This window comes from Anomalospiza imberbis, chromosome 6 (genome assembly GCF_031753505.1).
Source record: "Anomalospiza imberbis isolate Cuckoo-Finch-1a 21T00152 chromosome 6, ASM3175350v1, whole genome shotgun sequence".
Taxonomy (NCBI): Eukaryota; Metazoa; Chordata; class Aves; order Passeriformes; family Viduidae; genus Anomalospiza; species Anomalospiza imberbis.
The window spans coordinates 26,063,820-26,078,908 of NC_089686.1; the positions used below are offsets into that span (position 1 = coordinate 26,063,820).

The 15,089-nt window shown below is 35.6% G+C and overlaps 1 protein-coding gene across 12 annotated transcripts in view; it reads right to left on the reverse strand.

The window, feature by feature from the left end:
* NPAS3 (neuronal PAS domain protein 3) overlaps positions 1-15,089 on the reverse strand; it is a 597,093-nt gene that overhangs the window by 232,044 nt on the left and 349,960 nt on the right. The window lies entirely within an intron of this gene.

A 15,089-nucleotide genomic window follows, 5' to 3' on the forward strand; every position in this document is an offset into this window, starting at 1 on the left:
TTCTTTTAGCTCTTCTAATTATCCCTTTAAATTGCTCCTGCTTAGGCTCATAGATCTCCCAGTCTGCTCTTAAGTGGACTGCTTACATTTCTTCTGAAGTCTTCAGTTTATTGCTCACAGTAATCTTTTTGTTGCTATTCCCCACTTGACTAGATCGGCTGCCTTTCCATGATTTCTTTTCTAAAAGTTTCTGTCATTCTGTATACACTGTTATTAATAAATATGTGACCTTGCTTGTAGATATACTCAAGCTACTCTCCGCTTTATAGCCAGACAGAGCACTGCAACTTTTTAACACAGGGTCAAATTTGGAAGAGATGCATTAGTATGTGCAGACCTTTTGGCAGGCAAGTAATAACGTGGATATGAATGGAGCAATCTAACAGTTTAACCATTAGCTTCAACAATTCAAAATCAGGGCCATCTTCAAGAGCAAAAAGGAAAGGAGAGCAAATGCAGAGACAAGACGTTCTATTTCTAAAACTAACTCTACCTACCACAGCATCCTAATGATTTACAAAGTCACTCCTGAGGTATGCTAGCATTGGATTGACATAATTCATCCACAAAATGGAAGAAATTAAGGGGGATCACATCCTCTCAGTCTACAAGAGGATTTTGAATCTTGTTCCACTGCACTGAAGCAGCCTTTGAAAATATCACGGATATGATTCCTCTCTATTTTCAAAGGAACTCCAACAATCCAGGTAATATCATATTCACAATTATACACTGTAAGTCACAAGCAAGAAAATAAATTATAATTAAATGACTATGCCTTCTACACCAGGCAAGAACTTCTAGAGTATTTTTATTGACAGAAAATTATGACAAAAACACCTTTTGACCGCAAGTTATAGTTCTGTACTGTGATTTTTTTCTTAAAGTAATCATTAATTGCATTTTTAACACCATCAAAACAGAAAAAGAATTAGAAGCTCTGTATTTAAACTTATTAAGGAATATCTACTATTGAACTATCTAATTAATTATTTCATTTGGGCTACATTCTCTAAGTTTGTTCTTTTTGAGATGTGAAAAAAAGTGAAAGTAAATGCTAAACTCTTAATAGACTACATTCAGTAAGTGGCTATGGGTCATAAAACCAAAATCATAAAACCATTTGTGCAGCATATATTTGTATACACTTACATTTTGTGCATGTGTAACCTTATATGAACAGCATTAAAAAAACTTCTGCTTAATACCAAACAAATGCTGCAATTGCCCTTGCCCATATTCTCCTTAAACTCTAAGTTACTTTGGCTGTAAGATTTCAGAGAAGATGGTAAAAGTTAGAAAACGAGAAAGATAACGCATTTCATCCTGTAATTCCACATGTGTTGCTATATCTTAAACAGCTCTGCGGGGATTGGATGGAATCCAATTTGCCATCATTTATTCACAAGCGTACTCCTTATACTGTGTACTTTTTTTATTCTTATTCACTATTTACCCAATTATATCTACCCTTATTAGACCCCTGCTGAAGGCAGCAAAGCAGTTCTAGCTATGGAAGTCCCATAGCTTAACTTAATCCTATTATCTCCAGATAAACGGGGATGCATAGGGCTCTAGATGGCCAAATTCAGCTCTATTCTCCCTTCCCCATGAGGAAAAAGACTGTTCCTCATCCCTATGCCTGATGTAATTAAGATCTGGAAATATGCCCATTCCAATTCTTATCCAGTAAAAGCATCACTGTCAATGTTGAGAAATGAACTGCGGTTATGATGCAAAGAGTTGACACTTTAGTGACACTTACTGATGTGTTAGGCCTTTACAGTGGCTTGACTCTACGTAGCTTATGTCTTCAGGAATTTAAAATGCCTGCCTAAAAATCTAATAAGAGGAAAGGGAATATAATAAGAGGGAAAAAAATTATAGTATTGACAAGCAAAGACTTTATTATCTCCATTGTATTTGAATAGATATAGATTGTCATAAAATTGTTGCAATACAACTATTTTACACAATTACAGAAAATGAACTGAATAGTAAAATAGGATCAATAACAGAAGTAAAAGAGTTACTGAAGAAAAGCTTTTCTCGACTGACTCAAATAATGTAATAAACTCCACATTAATATCTGCACAGACAAAACAAAATACTACACCAAATATGGACTTGCACTGGATATCTGAAAAGAAAAAAAAAAAAGAATAGCGAAGTCTGATAATATGAAATTGCTGAATATTGTGAACCAAGATCTCCTCCATGGTTTGAATTTGTAATATACTTCAGTCATGCCCTTTTCTTTGAATGCACACCTGCACTCCACCTGTTCAGCCTTCTTTATCCAAATTACTAGCACACTGAATACTGACTTTTGTACAGAAACTGGCAAGTAGATATATATCTAGATAATTAGAGTAATGAGCATGTTTTTTTTTTTCATACAGGCCTGTCACGTCACTTTAATCTCTGGCTATTCCAATCCTAGCCTTTTCTAAAGAGAGCATGTTAATCACACTGACTGGTTTCAGGATTGAGAGGAGATTTTATTATATAATGAAATATCTACTAGGCCGGGACAACTACACTAATATTCTGCAGTAACCTAAATCAGATTTTAACCCCAGTCTCCAGAGGTGAATGCTTTGTGCAGTTCTAGTAATACAAATGTGTAAATTTGTAATCAGACTCCTGTGTAGAGCTGGTGTTTTATTTACTATGAGCTTAGCTGAAAGGTTCCTAGGGACTGAAGATAGTTGGGCTGTAATCCTGTCGTTTGGTGACTTAATATTTTTATATTATCATGACATTAGCATAATTCTGACCTCTATTTTGCAGCAGTTTATGTTTTTCAGGCACTAGTTTTGACGCTGTACCCATAGTGTATAGAATCAGCAAATATTCACATCGTTCCCTATTTTACTGAACATTTGGTGTGAAGTATTAAGTCTGATTTAATGTTATTAGTGCCTTAGAATAGTGCAAAATACACGAATGTAGGCATTCATCTCTCAGTTTACCATAACACTGCCATAAAATGCTACTAAATGGGTGATAAACGTTTGTTCTCCCTTTTCCTTTCTAATTCTTCCTGCTGAATGTTCTCCCTCTACCCAGACAGCTTGAAAACTGATGCCAACTCACCCATGTAGATCAATCATCAGGGTTTTTCTACTTGCCCAAGCTGCAACTGAGCAATTGAGGTTGGCTCAGTTACAATCCCTCATTAAAACTAGCCTTTAGGTGTAGCATTTGGATTCAATTCTGAGTATTTTTTGAGACCAAAGAATCAACTAAAAATTTCACAATCTAGGGCAAACCCCAAAGTTTTCCCCCCTCTTATTAAAGAAAATATGAGAAACCGAAATATTGTCATATATTGCTCCACACTCAGCATCTTTGCAAGCAAATATTTGAAGCTTTGATTGTGGAAATGCATGCAAGATGATTCCACTAATGATGACATGTTTTTTTCCTTTAAAGAAATCTGTTATTTAAGGTCCTCATTTTGCAAAATATCAAACTGGCAGGCTAAAGTCCTCAATTTTTATACAGAGATAGCATGTTTTTCCTCACAGGCTGACTACCTAATGTGTTTCAACTTTGCATGCAATATAGCTTCATTCTGATCCTTCAACTCTTAATATTTGTAATATGAGTCAAGAAAAGGCCAGGCTGAAGATATTTATGGTGATTGCTTCACGATATGGACATCTGCCAACAAATAAGTTAATTCCTTCAACCATTTCTAACTTATGTGAGATCAATATCCGGGCTCTCTAGCAATAACCTTGCATCTATAATTGATATTGTTTGTTGGCCTGTGGTGCTGTGAGCAATAAAAGAACTAAGAAAGGTCTGAGAGAATAAATATTCATCTAAAGAAGAAGTCTCATCGAAATGTATCAATAAAGAAACAACATAAGATGCAACTTTCAATGGAAACTTACAATGTGCTGGTCTAAGAATGTAAAACAAGAAATATTATGGACAGTCTCATTTCTAAGCAAAAGAGCAAATAAGGGTTCTCTAATGAATAGCCTATAAATGTAGCTCTGAGAAGACTGCCCTAATGGGTTTCATGATTCACATGAACCAGTGCCAAGGAGTAGAACAGTTCCCATTACCAAATAGGTGAAACAAGAGTCAGAGACTTTGTGCAAGTATGACGGAATTAATGGAAAGGAGAAAAGAGAAAACTGGGCAATATCACAGCATACATGGTGTCTGGGCTGCAGTGGCAATGTTCACACAGATGACAAATTTCTTGTGTGGCAATATTCATACAAATGACATCACATAAAAATGCCTTAGTTTGTACCATAAAATAACCCATTGATTAAATGACCTATGGACACTGAGGATGAGTTGACAAAAGACATTTTGTGCAACTCTGAATTATACTGAAAACAAGGATTTTGGAAAGAACTTCAGAGTGGTAGATCAATATTTATTTGCTTTCTCTTTTTCTACTAACCATAACTCTCTACTTATTTGGCCCAGTTAATTTATGAAATCAACTCTAGATCAGAGAAATTGACAAGCACTCATTGAGGAAAGGATATTACAGTTTAAAAGCATTAGGGATAGCAGTATAAATGATATATATTTTGCTGTTAAGTGACTCACCATAAAGTGAATTACAATGAACATAGACTGGATGTATTTTAATGTGTCAAAAATAATTTTCTGTAACATGCAAACTTTTTGTTTCATGGTCATTCTCAGTAACACAGCTCCACTCTTCTTTCCTAATTTTCTGGTCTAAATCTATTTTAAGTATATGCTTTTAGAGAACTAATTTATATCTCAGTTTATGCATCAATACCCTTTTCATATGAATAATCATCACCACAAATCTTTCCAACTCATCAAATCATCATATTTGCATGTTTCAGTTTTGGCTTCCTTAAATTTAGTGAAGAGAAGTATCAAAAAGCTTGTTCACTTTGTGAAGTCTTTTCACAGCACACCCTGCCACTTTACCACTAACACTTAGCTACACAAGTTAGAAATAGTAAAAAAAAAAGTTTCCATGAGTGTGCAATTCCCAGAGAATATGAAAAGAACATGATAACATATTCATAAAAATCACTTTTAAGTCCTCCAATTTAGGGGAATACAGCTTTTTTTTTTTCCCTAGGAAAACAAGCTGTATGGTATTGTTCTGTTTGTCTGTATAGCTGCCACGCCAAAACAATGAACTTATTGACCTATTTACAACAAATTTAAGAAAAAGGTAGATGTCTCAGAGATGCTGAGTGCCAATGAGATTCATGAACTACATGGCTGGGTACAGAAAAAATGATCTAAATTCTGAAGAAAAAGCTCAACCATGTTTTTGGACACTAGAGTCTCCAGACTCACATCAGAGTAGACAATAAATATATTGGGCTTCATTAGCTTCATTGCTACTTGAATTACATCCTTAACATTGTTTTGATTTCCTTTATTTTCCCTGATAGGAGCTTATCAGTAAATTATTTCTATCTGTAAATATTGAGGGTTTTTTCTCAGAAAATTGCTGACAAGCAAAATCTTTCAGCTCAAACGCTAACTTAGGAAGTTCCAGACTTAGATATCTTATGAATATTTCTTCATGCAGTATCTTCTACATTTCAAGACATATAACAGACACAAGAAATGTATGAATTTGAAAAGTATAACATTTTACATCCTATCTGTGAAGAAAGCATAGAACTGTTCTTGAATCTGACACTGATTTATGGTTCTCATCAAAATTCACTTGAATTATCAAATAGCATTTGGCTTAGTTGGATTAAAAAAGCTATTTGTACCATAAAGAAATAATTTTATAATGTATATTTTAATTCTTACAGCTATTGCTGTTATCTGTGTAACACAAATCAATTTTCATATATCTTCAAGTTATCATTAGAATAAATAAAACTGTTTTGTCACCATTGGCCCAATCCTGCAGTACATTAGCATCACTGAGTGCTCTTCTGGCATAAAGTAAAAAAAACAGCGCTAAATAAACTTTGTCAGAATTTGTGTGCTTATCACCTGTTCCAAAAGGGTAATGAAAGTTTCCACACAGAACTCAAAGCTGAGATTTAGATAAAGCAAGAAGTAGAGACCAAATCACTGCCAGGCCTTGTAGTGATGCTTAAGTGTATTTATGACATTAATTTTATGAGCCAAATAGCATATTCCAGCAGCTCTCATTAATATCCATCAGAATTATCTGTATGTTACCACAGCAGAACACAACCTAGCAAACCTCTGCATGAGTTGAGAAACTTTCTCAGAGTTCATGGGTGTTGGTGAAGATACCACATTAGCTACTGCTGAATGCGACAGATTTAATGCAGTTTATTTTCTGTGCTCTAGGAAGTTCCAAACTAAGTTCTGGCACTTTCTGCCATGTGTCAGAATAACATTTACTACAGAATGCTATGTTCCCTTGTTAAGCATTCAGACTGAACTTTCTTTTTTGGCTCACTAACAGAAGTCTGACCTATTTGCCTTTTGGAGGTATGCCAAGATGAGACTAGCAAGGTGCAAACTGACCTGCTCAGGGGTCACCAGCATTTGAAAAGAAAGAGTGGTCAGGTACTATGCTTGAGAGAAAATCACACACCAACTAACTGACTAGGTGGGATTTACACGGATTATCATAGATCAAAATTTTAGCAAGAGTGTCAACATGTCAAATTTTCTTTAAGAGAAGGCAAGAAGTTCATCCAAACATTCCAAGGGCTTTATTTAGCATAACACCTTCTGCTCTATGGCTTAAAAGGGCTACTACTGCTTCAAAAAAACCCCCGTGTTCTGTCAGATTATTCAAAAGGATTTAACTTTTGGGAGAAATGTTCTCTTCATCCAAACATTCTTTATGATTTCTGTAATACTTTGCCACCTCAGGGCTGGACATGTTTATTTCAGATTGGTAAATTCATTTCCTTGTCTTCTAACCTCACAGTTCACCTTGTAGTTCACACAGGTGGATTTTTTCCTCAGTCTCTAAAGATTCTGGACAATACACTTCAGATTTCATATTTCTCTTTTCTTAATAAAATAAAACAAAAAATTCCTAAAATAAGAGTCCATGCTTCACACAGCTATTCACTATTCAATTATTCTTAGATGGTACAAGTCAGCTTCAAAAATTTTGTACTTGTGGCAGGCATTTGTTTTGTCCCACAGAGGCTTTCCTGGGTAAATTTTCTGAAAGAGTATATTTTATTTCATTTGCAAATGATATTTTAGTGTATTGCATATTTCTTGTCAGTGACAGCTTTTACACAAATACAGGATAACTCATCTAAGAGTCAGACATGCTCAAAAAGAAAATCATGGGACAGAAAGGTCCAAATTAGTTACAAATCTGACTGCAAGAGAGGAAAATAGAAATTCTACTGCAATGTGAACAGGGATGAATCACTACATGAAAAACTTAACATTGCACTGCATATTGTAGAATTATACATGCCTTTTAGCAGTGCTAATTTTTTTTTCTGCATTAGGCTTGCAGCATTATCCAGTGATGGCCTCACTTTCACTTACATTGCTACCTGAACTAAGGATGCTGGAGGAAGAGAATGCTGCTGTTGCTAGCCTTTTGTGAGTTTATACCCCAGCTTCCACATCCCAATTTTTCTCTTTACATTTTAACAGTTTTCTCCATTAATTCAAATTAATTTTAGTCAGTTTTTCCTTCACAATAATGTCCTTTATAATATTTAATTTTTATAAACTATATTTCTCTCTTATGTTTCTTTTTTGTACAGATATATGTTTATGTGTTTATTTATTAATTCAAAATTTTAAGCATTTCATAAATAAAATATATTCTGCTATTTTTCATAGAAGATTGTGAAAAAAGCTCTTTGCTCTTAGTCAGCTATTCCGCTGGTGTTTTCTATGTATTTAAATTTTCTACACCATTTGGCATTATCAAGCAAACCCATAAAAGACTCATCAGATACATAGCAGGGACATGATCAGATGACTTTATCCAACAACATGACTTCATTCTCATGTCAAGACAATGTTAAAGCTCTTCTACAATCTATAAGTTAGAGCTGCACTAGATCTTTTAATCTTACATTTCCACAACTACAGTTTCAAAACACTGAAAATATTTAAGGCAAAGCTTTACTCTTTTAAGTCTAATTCAAGCCTTTTTTGTCAGGCACTTTGTTTATTTTGTGGCTATGATGATTTATCACACCCTGCTTATTCTCTTGGGAAAAATCAGAAGCAACAAAGACAACTTTGAGAGATTTTGACTTTTGGAGAACACAGAAAATCATTAATTTTAAATCTAAAGACTACTTATTGATTCTAATGCCTGATAAGTATTCAACACATGCTTCAGGTTTGCTTATATTAACACAATCACTGTTCTGATTTACAAAGGACATTTTCCATTCTTCTGTATATATGCTATTCAATACTTTGAACCAGTAAACAGGCACACAGGGCCAGGTTTCTCTCTTAGCTCCCCACCACATGCCACCACAAACTAAATTGTAGATTGTGGAATTTGAGGAATTAACAGTAATGTTTGCATTTGACAGATTCCTCAATATACCAAGCAGACGTTTCAAAAATGGAGATCTCTTATGTTTGTAAGGCAAGACAACAATCTAGCAGTGTAAAACATTCCCACTAGAGTGAATTACAATGAGAAAATCCTTAGTAAACAACTGAAGCAAAATCTGAATGCAGCTGATAGCATACCAGTGAAAACCAATGAAACCTAGTCCATAGCACATGGGATGTCTAGAAATATCAGTACTTATTTTCACATTTAAAACCACTTGGTGTAGAAATGTGCTTTAAACAAAGTACATGAACTCTCTTCTATAGCAGCTTCCATTTATAACAGGGTGGATGTTGCCTAACTTAGTGCAGATTTCTGCTATGGACTCCCTCTCTACTTAAGATCTGCATCTAAGTTTGACCTTTGATCACAAGAGGAGGTCATTAATTTCAAGACACAGTACTGCTTTCTCTTGGGGATTCTGGAAGGAAAAGAAGTAGACACATCTTGCTACTGCCTAAAAGCTCAATACCTGAAACATGCTGACAAATTATGGTGAGTCAGCTCCTTACTGTGTTTTCTCCTATGTGGATATACCCACGCTGAGTATCACGGAAGGAACCCCATGTTGGAGCAGGGTCTGTTCCATGAGCAAGGAGCAAGGGAAACAATGTCATGAAATGGCTGATAGTCTCCCTCCCTCTCCTCCTGTGCCACTGGCCGTGAGAAGGCAGAGAATTTGGAAGTCCAGCTGAGCCCAGGAAGAAGGGAGGGCTGGGGAGAAAGTGTTTTTAATATTTAGTTTTATTTCTCACTATCCTACTCTGCTTTTCTTGGAAGTAAATTCAATTAATTTCTCCAAGATAAGACTATTTTGCCTGTGATGGTAATGAGTGATCTCTCCTAGCCCCCAAGCCTTTTCCTGTCCATTTAAGGAGGGAAGTGACAGAGTAGCTAGATGACTTGCTGACCAGCCAAGATCAACCCCCAACAGCCTTCAAGCATTTTACTGGCTACAATAGAAACATAGACTGTACAAACAACAATTCTTCATTTTAATTCAGAAGACTCAACCCATTTCTTCCCATTCTCCCCTTATCCTATCAGGACAACATGGTATCTTTCTGAAGCAGATGGGGAAGGAAGTTTATTCTTCTTAAGGGGTAACTCAACAAACTGCTCAGTTTTTTTCAGGTTTGCCTTTGGGACTTGCACATCCATGATAGGTATGAAAAATGCATTATGATGAATGACTTTTCTGATAACATAATGCAGCCTTACCTCTTGTCTAGATATGCACCTCTGTCATGAATAGGTCTATCCACTTACAGACCCCATGCCTGTGTAATGACCATGATTATGACCCTGTTTATGCTGCTTTGCTCTTTGTCCTCTCAGGAACACATAGCAGAAACTAATGAGCTCAAGTATTGAAAAGTAACTTAGAAATAAACTTACAACTAAGTATTAGATAACAAAGTGCAACAGTTAAAGATACTGAAATGGAAATGCAGCTCAGCACCATTTTACTTGTAGGCTCAAATAAAATCAGTAACAGCTTGATAACTCTCTAATCCTGTTGCACAGAAGGACTTTAAATAACAAGAAGAAGGATTTCTAAGCAGCAAACAGTTTCCTGGACATCCCATCTGAATAGAAATCAGAGCAAAGAAAAGAGGCAGAGAAAATGTTCTGCTTTCCTGTGAATGACTCTTACTATGTTCCTGATGCAGTGGAAGGTTTTCTTAGAGTCCACTTTTCTCATTCCAAACAGGAAGAAACAGTTTGAACACCCTCTTCTAAACTCACCAATATCCCTGAGAATATTGATCTAATACTGATTTTTTTTAACCTCCAACCCTTTACCAAAGGAATTAGCAATTTAACAACTGTAAACCTTGATCTAGCCTGAAAACACTCAGATGGCAAAGTTTGATAGTTATTGGTGGCCTTCGTGTTTTTCCATCTCTATGTTTTTAACACATATTAATGAGTCAAAAAGTCATATTGTTGGATGCAACAAGCAGATTTCTGGTGTCTTTCTTTACTAGCATGTTCCACGTATTACACACTGTTTCAAGACTTCTGAAGACATGAAATGACAAACTTTCTAAAAATATCTGTACTAGATGATCTGTACTTTTCAGGTTATACAAGCTATAAAAACAATGAAACCCAGCATATTTTCTGATTTTTGATATATATGGGTCCAGAAACATGTACACACAAACACAAACATAAGAGAAAATTCAAACTAGAAATCATCTAAAAAAGCTATTCATTTTGATATTCTAGCTCAGCAACAAGACAGTCTGTAAGGGAATGTTTTGTATGTTTCAGGAATGGATTAGTCTACTTGTACAGAAAGCAATCTACCTGTAACTTCTTTCTCTTCTTCCATTAATTGTTTAATAATCATTACATAATTGAAGAAGGACTCCTATGCACAGGCAGTTAACACCATCCATTCAACATCACAAATGGAAAGGGCATAACACATAAATTTTAAAAATTCACCTGGGAGCTTTCTCTCTGAAGAGTAGTTGAGAATGCAACCCAGATATTCAGACTCCTTGCTCACAGTTCTAATTCTGCATCTATACTCCTTTTAAATATCATATTCTTCCAGAAGTACCTGTTCTACAAGCACAGAACCACCCATAGCTCAGAGGCCAAGGAGCAGACAAGAAAGGAGTATATCATGATGCATGGATTATTTATTTAAATTTTTATTTGGAATTTTGGGGAGTAATGGCAACTTCACACTTCATATATTGCAACTGCGTTTACAGAAAAGAAGTTGCTGCCTCCCAATCTTTCAGAAACAGTTTTTTCCTTCAAGGCATCAGTTATTTTTCAGTAATTCACTGTCCTGCTAAACTGGCTCAGATTTTCAAAACATCTTAGGCACCTTTCTCTCATCATTGACTGAAATCAAATCACATTACTCTTTCAATTCTGTGTAGAAATATTCTCCAGCAGCCACACTGAATTATTTTCTGTAGTTGCAGAATTTAAAAAACCCCATTTTTTTCCCCCTTTGGCTCATTCTGAAACTACGATCAGTATTGTCCTTATGGTAGTAATTTTTAATTGCCACCAGACACACAATGGTTTATAGTTGCAGGAAATAAGCTTTGTTAATGTATTGGAATCTGTAAAGCCCTTTCCCTCCTGCTTGCTGCTCAGAATCAGCACTTCTTGAAACAGATTTAATCAGAAAACAGTGAAACAGAAAGTTAAATATTGCCTCTATTATTTCCTAATGTCATCCTTCACAGAGTTAAGCAACCACTAAATGTTGATAATTTTCCTGATGTGACTCTTACTGCTTAAGGAGTCTATCCTGTTTAAAAATGTCATGCATGTTGCTATTTCTACAGTTTTATAATTTGTCAACAAATCAACTACCTGTTTAGCAGCCCTCATGAGGGATTTAAAATAGCTACCATGAAAATCCTGTGCATTTACTATTTTTATAACAAACTTGATTGTCACCTATGATATTTCAAAGATCACTTCTCATATAGACATCATGCTGGAAATTAGATGCAGGGCTTTGCTTTCCATGGAACATTATGCAGCGGCACTCTGGCTAATAAATCTTTGTAGCTAATGCATTCCAGATGGAAGCCATGTCTCGCAGATTTAACCTTCCTAAACCCTTCCAAAAATTCCTCCCATCAAAAGCTTTCTGAATGAGATATGTTTGATTGAAATAGGATCATCAATACATGACATCTAAGTAATAGTACAGATGATTACTGCCTGCAGAAAATTGCCATTTCCCTTCAAACAAAGATATTGTCTTTGCACAACCACAGGGCATGAAGATGGACCTTATGAGCTTCACCAAATAATTTAAATGCTTTTTCTGAACTCTTAGTGCTATTAACAGATGCTGTAAAGAAAACATCCACTTCTATCTCTTTAACTGGGGTATGTGAACAAATACTGCTAAAAAGAGGAATCAAGTCTCTCACGGAAGCCACTAATTAACATCACTTTTTAATCATGTCACCAGGTTTAGCCAGTCTACATCATTAGTTTATGTCAGACAGAAGCAGTGAAACATCTAAACACCTACATGTAGATCCTTATGAAATCAGTCATGTGAAGTGGTAAGGTCAGTGTCAGACAAGGCTGCAGCTACTCTACTATTTAGAAACCATTACAAATCACCTTGCAAACAGACGAAAACAGAATAATTTTAGAATCCTTAGATTTTCTTGTAAGGCAATTTCTCAGTAACAATTCTCAAATGTAGAGCCATATTTTAATCCCACCTGTGAATGCCGAAAAATAGCATGATATTGTAGCCAGTTACCTGTGCTTCACTATTGGCAGTGTTCAAATGGCTCTATATTGCTTTTACTTGAGCTTCTGAACTCTGCAGTCCTTTGTCTGAAGAAAACAATTTATTAATCAAGTACAAAATAAAAGGACTCTAAATCTCAAAACATTATCAGTGCACATTCAGTATGTGTAAACCTAAGCAAATTGTTTGATGTCTTAAACAAAATGGATATAGAAAGTCTTTAGGTAGCAAAGGTTTTATTCCTATGCACCACACTCCTGTAAAAGTGAAATCCTGGAAGAATTTTGTGTGACCTACAATCACATTTCTTATACAAATGTACTCCTGGCACGTGCAGACACAGTACAAGCTTGGGTCCGAAAAGTATGAATGACAAGTACAGAAACAATTCTACTGTGTAATTGTCTTTATTTTAAACCTTTAAAATTCTTAAAAGCCCCTTTCCAATGTATGGTTCACTTTGATCCACAGAGTTGTAATCTTTCATTAAGAGTCGATCACACCCAAATGTCATTTGCAAGCTCTCAGATGAGAGTGTAACAATAGACCCCTAACTGCAGAGATGGAGAAAAGATCAAGCACACTTCAGCTGGGAAAGCAGCAGGAGATTTGCACACAGGCAGACACCTGGGCAAGGTTAGCTGTGCTGCAGCTCCATTCCACTTCATTCAAAAGGAGCTTGCTCTACTTATGTGTTTGAAAGATAATAAGCAACCATTGTTGCTGAAGATCATTTCATTTGGTTAGTGTCCTCAACCAAAGGAGAAAGTCATTGTTGGACACATATTTTTATATCAGTGCCAACCTGAACATAGTAAGAAGCATAGAGAAAACTTAATAGGAAGAGGAATATATTTCTTTTCGTTGAAGGGAAGTGCTTCTTACTGCCTTAGTCAGATATAATATCACTGAATGTGACTTGTCTTTTTACTTATTCTATCAATCTGAGTCAGCTTCAGCGAAATAGTGCTTCAAAAAGGCAGAAAAAAAAAAAAAAGAAAAGCATTTGTCTGCTTTTGGAGAGGCTCCTTTCAAATGAGATTAGAAAGTTTGGGTCCATTTTTTTCATGTCTAATCCTATTATGCTCGCTAATGAACTCAGTTTGCCTCAGTGGTTAAAATAAAAGCCAGTGGTTTTGTCCAAAAAAGCACAGATCCTCCTTCAGAAGAATATATTAAACTGTACAGCTCAATATTACACATTTGTACCATCCAAGGAAGGCTTTTCTAAGATATGCTGCTGACTGCACTGTACAGCCTAAGTATTGAAGAGTTTTAATTGAATAAGAAGACATTAAACTAATATAGATCTTTGCTGTACCTTAAGCCAAATAGAGGGAGTAAAAGGACATCATCATTATCAAGATAAGACAAGAAGATTTTTAGATAAAATTCTGTCTTTAGAGCAGTAACTCCTGCAAAAACCCCACAGAAGTTATAAATACCAAGTCTGCACTTAAAAAAAAACCTTTGCTTTTATGATATCAAAGCGGCAAGTGGCCTTGGAGTACATACAATATTGAAATTTGGTCTGGAATGTAGTTTATTTTCATCAGCATGCCAGCCTGCTCTAAATAAAACCACTTTTAAGTCCAAGTATCTCAGTCATAATCACAGCATCACATATTCTGAACCCTATAGCAATTGAGTAAGAAAGAGTACAGCTATGGGAACATAGAGATGGGAAACCCTTCTAAAAGTTTTCTGTGCATCAGGAAAATACTTACACTTCTTTTCAGTATAGACAATACTTGCACTAACCATTACCCAACCCCATACTGTTCTGATGCTGTATAACCCACTACATTTTTACTACAAAACAGAAAAAGGCTGTTGACATGGGAAGAAGAATTGGGCTTATTTCCACTTTTACCAAACAGTGAAGTAGAACAGGCTGTTCCATCTGATGAATGTTTTGATATAGAAAGGGGTCAAGAAAATCTTTGTATAAAACTAGACATAGAGGCTATCTGGACCTCTTGGCTGTCTCAGCAGTGCTCAGAAATCCAGCATCTGGGTTGCTAGAACTTGATAAAGAAGGTAAGAATGCTAAGAATTTCATTGAAATGTCAGGGAGACAGGATCTAAGCAGAATTAATTTTATGTAAAGAAAAAACAGCCTGCCTCAAGTGAGATGTACTTTGGGGCTGGTTTCAATGTAATTTTTTTCCTTTTTTTTACCTTCTCTTTTGGAGGCCAGAAAGTTCTAGAAGTTCCCATAAACAGGATAAGAAGAGGACCTTTCCTTCATGGAGGCAGTGCTGGGGGCTCTGCTTAAAGGATCCAGATCAAAATTAAAACATG